Source organism: Hypanus sabinus, chromosome 8, assembly GCF_030144855.1.
Source record: "Hypanus sabinus isolate sHypSab1 chromosome 8, sHypSab1.hap1, whole genome shotgun sequence".
Taxonomy (NCBI): Eukaryota; Metazoa; Chordata; class Chondrichthyes; order Myliobatiformes; family Dasyatidae; genus Hypanus; species Hypanus sabinus.
The window spans coordinates 50855216-50868084 of record NC_082713.1 but is presented as its reverse complement, the minus strand read 5'-3'; the positions used below and the strand labels follow the sequence as shown (position 1 = coordinate 50868084).

Below are 12869 nucleotides of genomic sequence, written 5' to 3'. Positions count from 1 at the left end.
CAACCTTAAAGACTGGAATCACAGGGTCATTGGGAGCTGTGGGAGTTCGTGAAGATTCCTCTGTGTTTGATACAAAAAATATGAGATAGAATTTTTATTTCAATGATTCTCATGTCCCTGAAAAGGCACAGAACAACTCCTGAATTAAGGAACTGATTTGGCATCATGTTCTATTGCACAACAAATGCCAAGAATTCTGCAGAATTCATCTGTAATGAAATTTATTGAGTATGAAGTTTCTGAATGTTCAGGTACATAATAAAACTTCCAGCAGGCCACAAAACCATCAACTTCCAAGCAAGTGTAAGAAAGTCATTCACATAACAGCAACTGTTACCACCAGCCAGGGATGTTCTAGTATGTTAAAGACAGCATATGAAAGCAGGCACAATATTGAACAGCAAACCAAGACATTGAAAAAGATCTTCAGGACTTGGTTAAAAAAGGTAGCGTTTGAGCAGGACTTTAAATGAGGAGAGGTAGAGAGGATGCGAGAGAGAATCTGCAGATGCTGGAAGTCCTGCTGAAGGGTCTCGGCCCGAAATGTCGACAGTACTTTTTTTCCATAGACACTGCCTGGTCTGCTGAGTTCCTCCAGCATTTTGCGTGTGTTGCAGCGGCAGAGAGGAGGAAGGATTAGGGACAGTGTTACAAGGCCTAGTTTTAGGCAGTTGAAGACAGAACCAACAACAGCAGAGTGATGTAAATCAAAGATGCTCCTGATCCTAGAATAAGAGGAAATGAGAGATCTGTGAAGGTTTGAGATAAGTTGTAATCAAGAAAATATGATTATAATTTTTTTGAGACTGTGAGAATAAGTAGAGAAAGCATGACTGGGAATATGGAGGCCCTCCCTTCCTGTTGCAAATTTGCATAATACCCAGCATGTGCAGTAGTGATACAGTAAGAGATGAACCAAAAATGAATGTCTTTTGGTATTTGGAACAGGTCTTTGAGAATACTAGCAAATTGTTTATATTTCATACAAATCCCTTGATTAGCTGACTGATTTGTAAAAATATTACAACTTAATCTTGCAACTTAAAAATTCTCATCATGCTGAAATGGAAACAAAATAATATTTCTAGTTGATTATTTTTTATTAGAACCATGAGCAAGGTTTATTCTGTTTCTCTTTCCACAGATGTTACCGGATGTACCGAGGATTTCCAGCATGTTTTGTCATTATAATGGATTTCCAATGTCTGCAGCATTTTGTTGGTAAAATTTCTTATGGTATTTGAACTCTGTTGATTCCACCTCACTTAAATTGTGTTGCCTCCAAAAATGAAACGTTGTTGTGAATTGTAAGTGTTAGATGCTGCAGCTTGCCACCTTTCCTCTTAGCAGCACATTAATTTTAATCAAGAGTCTGTTTGAAGTGTTATGATTCTGCCTGTTCCCAGTACTGGAGTGTGGGGGAAGTTCCTGATTGCCTGCTGCTCACTGGCAGTAATTAAATTAATGGCTGAACTGAAATGTGTCTGAGCCAAGCTGAAGCTGCATTGGTGATAAGACTTTTAGCAAAATAACCCTATGCGGTCACCTCTTTGCTACGCCAGCACACCACGTTGGGTTATTTACCCATGGAGTTTAAGAACACCAGCTTTGACCTGATGTCAACAGGATGTTTTGGACTTTTTCCCCTTTATTTAATGTTGAATTATTGTCTTGGTTGAGTCCTTTTCTAATATTAAAACTTTGGTTGCACTTTAATGCTGCTTCACTGATGTAAAAAGTGCTTTGAGCTCTCCTGGGGTAACTATAAAAATTCAATTTGTTAACCTGATTTACAAGAAATGCTACTTTGTTCAACTGCCTCTCCTCTCCTAAAAGTACTGTGATCAACCTTCACAGGCACCAGTTGCCCTTCAGTGCCTCTCCCATGTAGACTTTTTTGACTCATGTCAATGCAATACTCAGATACTGCTGTTCTTTAAGGGTGAAGGGGGTTAACAATATGTCAGCGGCCCAAGTGTGATGCTGAATTACTGATTCCAGTACTAGGGCCTGGCTAGTTTGCTATCCCTCTGTATGGCTTAAACATTTACTGTAAACTTAGCCAATTGCAAAGTGGCTTTGCAGCACTGGATGTGGAAATGCATGACTTCAGTTTGGTTGATCTAGTGCAATTCACTGTCAATAGAATAGCCCACTATCGAGATCCTGAATAAGCTTGCACTGATGCTTCATATTAATGTCGGTTGTCCAAGACCCCAGATATGGAAATCAGTTTGTACAAGCAAGTCATAGAATGATACAGCACAAAAAAAGTCTGTCAGCCATTTGAATCCATGGGGATCATCAACTACCCATTTATATTAATCCTACGTTAACCTTATTTTTTAAATTGCCTTCACATTCATATCAATTTCCCCCAGATTCTACCATTCACTGAAACACCAAGTGCGATGCACAGCTTTAACCAATCAATCTGCATGTCTTTGGGACGTGGGAGGAAACTGATGAAACCCGGATGTAGTCACAGGGAGAACATGCAGACTCTATGCAGCCATCACTGGAGGTCAGGGTTGAAACCAGGCCTGTGGTGCTGTGTGAGGCAGTGGCTCCAACGGCTGCACCACCATGCCACCCATTGCATTGTACTTATCGCATTGCTAAATTAAATCACCAAACTGGAGTCATGAGCTTCTGTCACATATTAACCACCTGTTTTTGTGGTCAGGAGTGAACCACCTGCTCTGGCACCATTCTCGGTAGTTCCCACTCACCTTCCTGGGTAATGATGGCTCCAGCCTCAATGCCGCTGGAGCTTCCTGGCCTAAATCCCATCTCCTGCCTGATCAATGTTGTCAACATTCAGAAACGCCCAATAACATTTTAAAATTACTTGAACTTAATAAAAATTGTGCATTCGGTTATAAAAATAAGAAAAGTGAAGAAGAATTAAATACTCAAATGAAAAAGTAATAAATTAAATCCTGGAATGTGTTCTCCATTTTACCAGGTTGCAGAGTGAAGGCACAGATGTACTGCTGTAACTTTGTTCTTCGTTTAATGTATACCAAAAGCAGAGGTCAAACGTCTGCCACCTCCAATGGGATCTTACCACTGAGCACATCTATAGCTCCTCCCCTCCTCCACTTTCCATAGGAATCATTTTCTGTGTCAGTTCCTTATCCACTTACCTGTCCCCACTGATCTCCCTGCTGGCACTCACCCCTGCAAGTGTGACAAGTGCTACACCTGTCCCTACACCTACCGCCTCACCACCATTTGGGTAAGGAACAGCACCTCATATTCTGTCTAGGTAGCCTCCACCCTAATGTATAATTTCTCCTTTGTCCCTCTTTATTCCTTCCCCCCTCCAACTTCTTGGTCTGGCTTCCACCCCCTTCCTTTTCAGTCCTGATGAAGGGTCTCAGCCCAAAGCATTGACTGCCCATTTTCCTCCATTGTTGATTCCTCTGGCATCTTGTATGTGTTGTTCTAGATCTGCAGCGCCTGCAGATTCTGTTGTGATAATGCCAGACTTCTACTTTCAAAGTTCCATTCCAGTGACTACATGAGTACCAGAGCCCTGCCCAGAATGAAATGGATTGTAATTGGAAAGGAGTTGAAAAGGGAATTAAAGAATCATTCCACGAGGAGAGATTGGAGAGAATTAGCCTTTAGACATTTGTGTCAATTCTATGGCTGGTAAATTCATCCTATTAATCCACTTGTAATGTCCTGGTTCACACCTTTACTGTTACACTGGAGGTATTTCCTTTAGTTGCTGTTCTGATTTCAGCCTGTTTGGGTTATTGTCAAATTTAAGGAGTGACGTGGACTCTGTGCCATCCAATTAGTGAGAGGTTTTCTTGGTGAGGGCTTTTACTCAAGAGAAGACGCTGGGGAGAACCATTTGTAGCATAGGATCTGGTGGGAGACCTGCTTGTTCGAGATGGATTGTGAGCAATGTTCAGAAGGCAGTGTGTGCTTTCACATTGACCAAGGGGCCAGCACATGAGTGACAGAAAAGTTCAAGATGAGCTCCAACTTGTGCACATTTGACTGTTTAATTAGAATGGGCCCTTTTCTTTTTGTTATTCTTTACTAACCCTTCAATTAAGATTCATAAATATTGTATAATTCTTTTAATTGTTTGCAGTGTACTGTCTATTATTTCGTGGCATTACTTTGTAGCAGGTTAACAAATGACACAGCATCCACACAAACCGAGGTTTGGGATGGGATTCAGCACGGCTAAATCTCATGGGGCTGGAGATTGTCTTCCCCAGATTTACGCAGCCAAGGAAACCAAGGTGGCTTCACACTTAATTAATTTTCTGTTGATGCAGGAAGCCAGGAGAAAACAGGGGTTTTAATCCTAATTTTCTCAATACACTCTTGTAGAAGAAGGAACTAAACATGGTTGTCTCAAATAGATTTTACATGGTTTGTAGATCTCTTAATGATGATACTTTGTCATATTTCATTTCTTTTATATAGCTCGATCTATGAAGGAAGTTATTGCGATAAACTGTGATGGATATTTACTGCCCTGTGACAGGAGGTCTCATGTTTGCTAACCTTGTTTTCTATACACACAACACCTGCCACTTGTAAGATGAAAAACAGATGAAAAAGTAGACTTCCAAATAGCAGTTTGTTTATTTTCTGGTTGTAACTTGAAGTCCGTCTTCAGTTCTTAAAATGCAAATGGAAAGCAGTAATCAGCTTGAGGTTAAAACACATCTTGCAAATAAGCTCTGTATGTAGAAGATGCTCTGCCATTGAAAAGCAGATGCTAGTCACTGCACCTGCTTTATTGCTTGAGAGGTGCAGAATAAGACAACGGGTTGTTTCAAACAACAGGCTGACTCTTAAGCTGCTTAGTTCAAAGAAACTTCCAGAACAGCTGAATAATATCATTTAGCATATCAATAGCTGATGTTTATATTTTGAAGGTTTATGTGCTCAGAATTTAGCTTTATAACATTTATAGCATTAATTATGAATCGTGAACTTTAAGCTGAGGTCTATGTCTCCAAAAATCCTTCCAGACCTTTTGTGTTAAAAACATATCTGAGGAAATATCATATGTGTATGGTCTCCTCTGGGAGAAAAAAGGTATAAATGAAGAGAACGATACAGGCTTATTAGGAATAGAGTAAGGAACATCAAGAACCATGAGGTGAACTAGAATCCATTCCTGCAGCTTCACTTTCTGTGACGACAACTTGTTCATCTGCATCATGGTTAGTCTTTTTCTCTTATAAGAATTGTACCATTATTTTGGAAATCTTTTGTCATTTGTGTTTTAGAAATGCTTTGAGTCTTGTGATTAGTGCTCTGTGTTTTAGAAATGGTTTGTAATTTGGGAATGTTTAAGATGGAAATCCTCTGATTTGGATGTATTGTTTGGATTTAAATGTGCATAACTGAAAATAAATGAACTGTTATAAACTACTGGAAGTAATTGTTAACTGGAAGTAATTTCTCCTTCGTGGGGAGAGGGGATCCACCCCTTGAATAACGGGTATCGGCGGCTAACCTCACTGTGGAGAATATACAGGAAAGTGAACTGGTCTTTAAAGATTGGTTAGTTACAGCATAACCTCCCCTTAGTGAGAGTACTCCTGGCTATTTATATCCAATAAGGCTTAAGGTCTTTGTTTGAGTTTAGAATGCTGTGCTCAGCAGACCCAATACCATCACAAAATGACTGGGATAGACCCAGGATTGTTTTCAGGTCTGGGTGTTGCTTACCCTTCGTCAGATTTTGTGTTCTTCTTCCAGAGTGAGAAGCAGTGTGATTCACTGGGATTGAATTGATTTCCATTAATTTAGTCTTTTGTGGCTTTATCAGTTGGAATTGTGGCCAACATGATGACAGCATTTGATCCTATCACTCAATTAAGTTATATATTGAATACGTGGAATTCACAATTCCTTATTCACTACAAGCAAGTTCACAGAAGTTCGCTTTTCCTCATCTGTAGTTGCTAAAGGTAGAAACTGATGGTTTCAGTTAAGTCAAGAGGGAGGACATACCAGTACTCAACACTGAACTGTATTGTACATACCGTAATTTATGCTACCGTAACTCTATGGAATATTAACAATATCAAACACATCAAATGAATTCACCAGTTGCTCCTCTAAGCACTAAACTGGCAAGACATGGTCAAGGGTACAGGATCTTCCAGATCACTTGTGACAAAAAGATCACAGTTACAGCAGAAAACTTTTCTATTGTGAATGGAAGTAGTTCGCACAGATGTGTCTATAGCCCAAGTGAAAACTTCAAGATTGAGAATGCTCTTTCAGAGTTGTTTGTGGTGGACAATGGAAGGAACTACATGATCTGAATTTTCCAAATTCCTCAGAAGGAATAGGATCAAGCATGTACACACACCTCTAGATCACTTGGCTTCTAACCGTTTGGTAGAAAGAATACTTTAAACTGAAAAATCAGCTGATGATTGTGAGGTGAAATTGAAAAAGTTGCACACTTCTTATTCCACTAGCTCAATATATGACTGGACAAAACCTGCTTTTTCTGTACTGATGACAGATATAATAGAACTAAATGCATTTAAAGCAGGCAAAGGGGAAGAAGCAATATGATGCCAGAGCTTATCAAAGTAGATGATTTTGTCACTTGAGGAATTTAGTTATTGGGTTATGTCATTGATTGTACTGGAGTGATCCTGTTTGTCATTCATCTGAAGGATTATAAAGACCCTGTGACAATAAATATCCCAGTTATCAATTCACCTGAGGAATAGGTGGAGGAAACAGGCATTTCCTTACCTTATACTGCGACTGAATGAGAGAAGAAGGATGCATCTCAAAAAGAGCTGTTATCAACATCTGGCGATGTTCCTGCACAATCAGAGCTGCATCATTGACAACGGATGAGAAAGCATAAGGTAGATTGAATGTTAGCTTGTTAACACTGTATAAATGTTATTTTACTGCATGTATGAAGGGATGAGAGAGAAGATCTGTGTTAATGATTACACATTAGAAGCTGGTAAGTGTGATTTCATGCAGAGAAGATCACCTGTGATTACTATCCTGTGTAAAACACCTTTTATGTTCAATTTGCATACAAAAATCAACACCAATTATCTAGCTTTTAGATTTTGTCTTAATAGTTTAGGATTTATACCCGACAAAAATCTATCTATGAAAACACAGGCTACAATATTTAACAGTTCATTTTAAAATTTTGCTTTTGCTATGAATTATAGCAATCTCAACATTTGGATTTTAGCCTCGTTTTCTTGGCTTGTTTGATATATTGCAGTAATATCTGGCACAGAGCAAAATAGAGGAATTTCAGGAGCCAGTACAAATCAACTTTCAGAAAATTTTCAATCAATAGGTACATTTAATGTCAGAGAAATGTATATAATGTACATCCTGAAATTCTTTTCCTTTGCGAACATCCACAAAAACAGAGAAGTGCCCCAAACAATGAATGACAATTAATTGTTAGAACCCCAAAGCCCCCCCAGCTCTCCCTCCCACATATAAGCAGCAGCAAAGCGATAACGCCCCTCCCCCACCAGCAAAAAAGCATCAGTGCCCCCCACTGAGCACTCAAGTGTGCAGCAAAGCATCGGTAAAGACACAGATTTGCGGTACCCCAAAGACTATTTGTTCATCCAGTAATTCAACACACCACAGGCTCTCTCTCTCTCTCTCCCTAATAAGGGAAAAAGAGGTGTCCCCGTTTCCCACTGCGAGTGGAGACATACCAAAACAACTCACTGATTTATGGTGTTAAGAGTCTGCTGCGTCACTTTTTCCAAGTTCTGTGCCCAAAGAACTCGGGCCTCCAGAGCTGCAAGAATTCGGCACCCTGAGGGTGTGCTGGTCTTCCAGGCCGCGTCCTTGGCATGTCGAGAAGCAGCCAGTCGTGAGGCCCTGAGAGCTGGTCCCATTACCACAAAGAACCAAAGTCAGAGTGGAACTTCCAGGTCAAGGTCTTCAAAGAATCCTGAAAAGGAAAATAAATGGGATACTAAAGATGAGCTGTTTTCGAAGATGCAATTAAAGGAGTTGCTATTAGGAACCATTGTCCTAAGCTCTGCCTTCCAATGTTTGCTCAATGTTTAAATTTCCCTACAAATTCCACTACCTTCAAAAAGATTACACCACTGGACTTATCTCCTCTCTCCTTCCACTTTCCTTCCATCACCCCCTGGTGCACTCAGCATTTGACCCCCCATCTTTTTATGGCATCTTAACTGCATGTGACTAAATACTTGTCTTTCACCCCTTTCTTTCTGACCATCCGGTGATCCGAACAGTCTTTCCTGATGAAGCAGTGGCTGTACAGCACTTTGTGCAATCTAATGTACAGCATTCAGTGTGCACATTGTTCCCGCAGTGGAGAGACCAAGCACAGACTGGGTGATCACTTTTCGGAACAGCTGTGTACAGTCCACTGAGGCTTTGTGTTGACTGCCGCTTTAATTCCCCTTCTCACTTCCACTATGGCCTCTCTTTCTGTGGCCTCCTGTACTGCCACCATGAGACCTAACACAAGTTTGAGACACAGTACCTTGTTTCTCACTGGAGCATGATGCTGCCTTCTAGATTCAACATTGAATTCTCCAACGTCAAGTGACTTGATTTCTGTCTGTTTACTTGCTCTCGGTGGGCGTGGAGGACCTGCAGAGCCTGTCCTGCCAGGCATGACTTCCTACTTTGCATTTAGCAACTCCTACATTCTTTCGTTTCTCTCCTCTGTGTTCTCACTTCTTTGCTGCCCCTTTTCACTCGTTGACCAAGTAAACTTATTTACAGCTTATTTTCATGTTTGTCCTGTTCCCATCCCGTCAGAGACATCCCACCTCCTCCACAGCACTCCTTGCTCAACCGTACAAGCTTCTTCTGTTTCCTTTTCACTTCTGACAAAAGGTCTCCAAGCTGAAACTTTGACTCTGCCTCTCTTCCAATTGGTGTAGCCTGATTGCCAAAACGTTTTGTTTTGTAACCAGAAAGAAGCCTGATTTTGATTCTGCATCAGTTATTCAAGATTTCCAGCACCTGCAGAAGCTCCTGTTTCAGATTTGATGATGCTTTTCATTCATGCTAATTCCAACAGATTGGAATTCCAACAGGGCCAGGTTAAAAACTTAACTACTGTTGTACACTATTAGTAACAGAATATATTGAAAATAAAGTTTTGAAACCTTGTTTCTAATTGGAACTTACATATCAAATTTGCCTCTCAAAACACTTGCTTTGCTTTTAATATTAATAAAATTGTTTTGAATATTAATAAAAACAATTCATTTCTTTGAATTGCTATTTAAATAAAAATTGCTCAAAGTTCAAAATACATATATGTTGTAAGTTTTTGCAAATAAAACCAAATGAGGTGTTTCATGTTTAATGAAACCCATAACATGTTTTATTGAACTCCAAAACCTACACCAAACACGTGCTAAATCTCTTTACATAATCAAGTCATCACATCAGACCAGCCTCTTAAAGTGAAACCCCAGCTCAGTGTTGGTGGTTGTGAACAATGTTCATTTCTCTCAATTACATTAGCCTACACAGGCCCCCACCTCCCCTGGAATTCACTAACACTAGCATTGTGAGCCTGTCTGGAGCTCAGACGAGCCGCCCGGCTCGGTTCACCTGTTCCATGGGTGGAGGAACAGCAGGTGCCTATGGCCCATCCGGAGGTGCATTGACAAACTCATGGTCATGTTATGATGCCAGGGCAGCAGAATACTCCATATCTTGGTGGGTTGGCTTAAGGTGATCTACCAAAATATGTTCAAATTTTCCCCTCTTATTTATGACAAATGTCTTTTCTACCTGTTCCAAAATGCAGAATGGGCCATCGTGAGGAGATATTGGTGTGTATCATGGTGGATGAAAACAGGCTAGGTGGAACATAGGTCAGAAGGGACCCAAGAGTGCGGTACGCTATGATGGGTAGTAGGATAGGTGAAAAGGAACTGAATTTACTGAGGAGGGTGGAACGCAGTTGAGAGGCCGACCAAGCGGTCATGGCACCAGGAAGGAAATCACCTAGCACTCATGATGGCTGCCAGTATTCCAGCTCAGCCAAGGAGCTGTTCTGAGCCCCAGCAGGACTCGCGGGAGATGATCATACCAAAACTCATCTGTCAGGGAAGCTCTCAGAGCTGCCTTTAAGGAACTATGAAACCACTCGCCCAGTCCATCAGACTGTGGGTGATACACTGTGGTGTGATGTAGCCCAAATGACAAGGTTCTGGGCTATTACAGCCCAGAGATCTGAAATGCATTGGGACTGTGGTCAGATGGGGTGCCTAACTGAGCAACCCAGTTACTGATGAGCGCCCAAGCTACATCTGAGCCACAACCTCTGCCGCCTGGTGACGCACTCCACCATGGTAAGAAGGTGCATGAAATTGTGGGAGGGAGGAAGAGGACCAACAAGGTACCCATTGACATTAACATGGTCAAACCAATACTTGGGGACCTCAAGAGGTGCCAATGTTGCCTGAACATGATGGTTAATTTTTGCCTGCTGGCTTTCCACACAGGCTGAAGTCCAATCATGTATGTCCTTTCTGAGGCTGTGCAATACAAACTTCAGTGCAATCAGTTTCTGTTAGGTCTTCCATCCCGGATGCGAGAGGCCATTAAGGAGTCGAAAACAGTCCATTTCCAGTTTGCGGTCACAATGGAACGAGGATGACCAGTTGAGACATTGTGCAGGAGAGAAACCCCAGCTTCCCCGAAATTAATGACAGACAACCACGGACATGTGGTTGCTGTTCAGTAGGCCTGGACTTCTGGTAAGCCGATTGGCTGTCATGCTGGTATAGTCTATCTCTGTGTATGGCCTCAATGGCGGGCCATGAAAGGCAATCAACCACAGCATTATTTTTCTTCCTGATATGTTGTATATCAGTTGTGAACTCAGATATGGAGACCAGATGGTGTTGTTGCCGTGCAGATCAAGAGTCTGATTTTTGGCCATTGTGCGCACGAGGGGTTTGTGGTCAACGAATCCTGTGAAATGGTGACCACCTAGAAGAAAAAGAAAATGGCCGATTGAGACCAAGAAGCTCACGACCAAACTTGCTGTACTTCCTTTCAGGAGGACAAGGCTGCTGGATGAAGAAGGTGAGCGGCTGACAAATGCCTCCGACTAGCTGTTCGTGCACTGCACCCACAGCGTAGTCTGAAGTGCCAGTTGTAATGGCTACGGGAGCATTGGGGAGCGGGTCACATTAGAAACAACTCGTTTGGTATCATTAAATGCCCTGGTCATGTCTACTGACCAATCAAGCACTTGATTAGGGGTGTTGCCTTTAAGTACACTATACAGGGGGAGCATAGTTCACCGGATAACAGAACGAAGCGGTGATAGAAATACACCATGCCTAAAAACATGCTGAATTACATGCAATTACATTACAAACTACAGCATGCTTTGTAGTGTGGAGCAGTAGGAAGTCCAATACAACAGCTACTTTTGATGGGAGAGGTTTCGCACCTTTGAAGAGATGCGACGGCCGATAAAGTAGGTGGTTGACAGCCCAATCTGGCGTTTAGCAGAGTTAATAATCAACCTGTGTTGGCTTAAGTGCTCAAAGTGCAGAGATGAGAGACGTGTTCGGATTTGGATGCACTGCTGACAAGGGTGTCATCCAGGCAAACAAAAAGGAAATCTAGTTCTTTTAATACAGAGTCTATCAGTCATTGGAAAGTCTGTGCTGCATTTTTCTGCGCAAACGGCATGTGCAGAAACTCAAGAAGACCAAACATGGCTATCACAGCTGTTTTGGGAAAGTCCACCAAACACATAGGCAGCCGATGGTAGCCCCTAACTAGATCAACTTCAGAAAAAATTAGATTTCCATCAAAGTTTTGAATGTGTGGAATTGGGTGAGAGTCAGGACTAGAGACCTTGTTAAGGCATCAGTAATCACCACGTGTGCAGCAACAGCCATTGGACGTTGGGACCATATGGAGGAGTGAAGTCCAGGGGCTTTTCGACCGGTGTACAATTCCGAATCATTCCATGTTGGCAAGCTCAGCCTTCGCAGTTCCCTGCTTTTCTGGGTCCAGTCTACAAATGTGGGCCAGTTGTGGGAATGTGTCCTCGACCCCATGTTTTGTGACTGTAATGGAGAATGTGGGCTTGGTGAGGTCTGAGAACTCACCCAGCAGTCGAGTAAAATCACATGCGATGGTACAGGTGCTTCACAGAGTCGTTACGTGGAGCAGGGTAACGACCCAAAGTCCTTGACACCCACAAACTGGCGACTCGTAAGATCGACCAATAAACCTTAGGCACACAGGAAATCTGCACCAAGAAGGGGTCAAGCCAATTTAGCCAGGACAAAGTCCCATGTATAAAGTTGCCCCTGAAGCAGAGCATCATCCGTCATATCCCGTAAGTCTGGATCTTGTTGCCATTGGCAGCCTCCAGTGGGGTTTGTCTCTCTGCCATCTCATAAATAGGTGAAACTGGCAGCACGTTCACTTGAGCAGCCATGTCACACAGGAAGCATCTCCCTGAAAGTGTGTCTGTAATGAACAGCAGGTGACTCTGGCAGCTGGAACTATCGGTTCTCACAGACCTCTGATGTTCCAATGCACTGGCACTGTCAAAACTGCAAGGCGGTCAGCACTTCCTTGTATTCCTACCAAAATGAGTGTAGTAAAAGCACAGGCCTAGCATCGTCTGTTTCATAGCATCAGGCATCCTGATGGGGTCCTGATAGGATCCTGATGATGATCCTGTTGGGGGCCTTGCTGACCGACCTTATTGAAGTAGAGAAAGGAGGAGGAAAGATGTACCACTGCCTAGCTGAATATAGACTATTAGCCCTTTTAGCAAGCTCCCTATAGTCCCTCACAGGTGCATTAGTGAGGGCAATGTGAACTTA

The 12869-nt window shown here is 42.1% G+C and overlaps 1 long non-coding RNA gene across 4 annotated transcripts in view; it reads right to left on the bottom strand.

The window, feature by feature from the left end:
- Positions 1-12869, bottom strand: part of LOC132397735 (uncharacterized) — a 261548-nt gene that overhangs the window by 11319 nt on the left and 237360 nt on the right. Inside the window, exons 2-5 of one of the 4 annotated variants that reach the window (XR_009513429.1) lie at positions 7729-7957; positions 6763-6848; positions 4537-4653; positions 203-725 (exon numbers count right to left, since the gene is read on the bottom strand). This is a non-coding gene — a long non-coding RNA (uncharacterized LOC132397735). Of the gene's footprint in view, positions 1-202; positions 726-4536; positions 4654-6762; positions 6849-7728; positions 7958-12869 lie in introns of those variants that run through there. The other 3 variants (XR_009513432.1, XR_009513431.1, XR_009513430.1) reach the window with 3 other exon arrangements.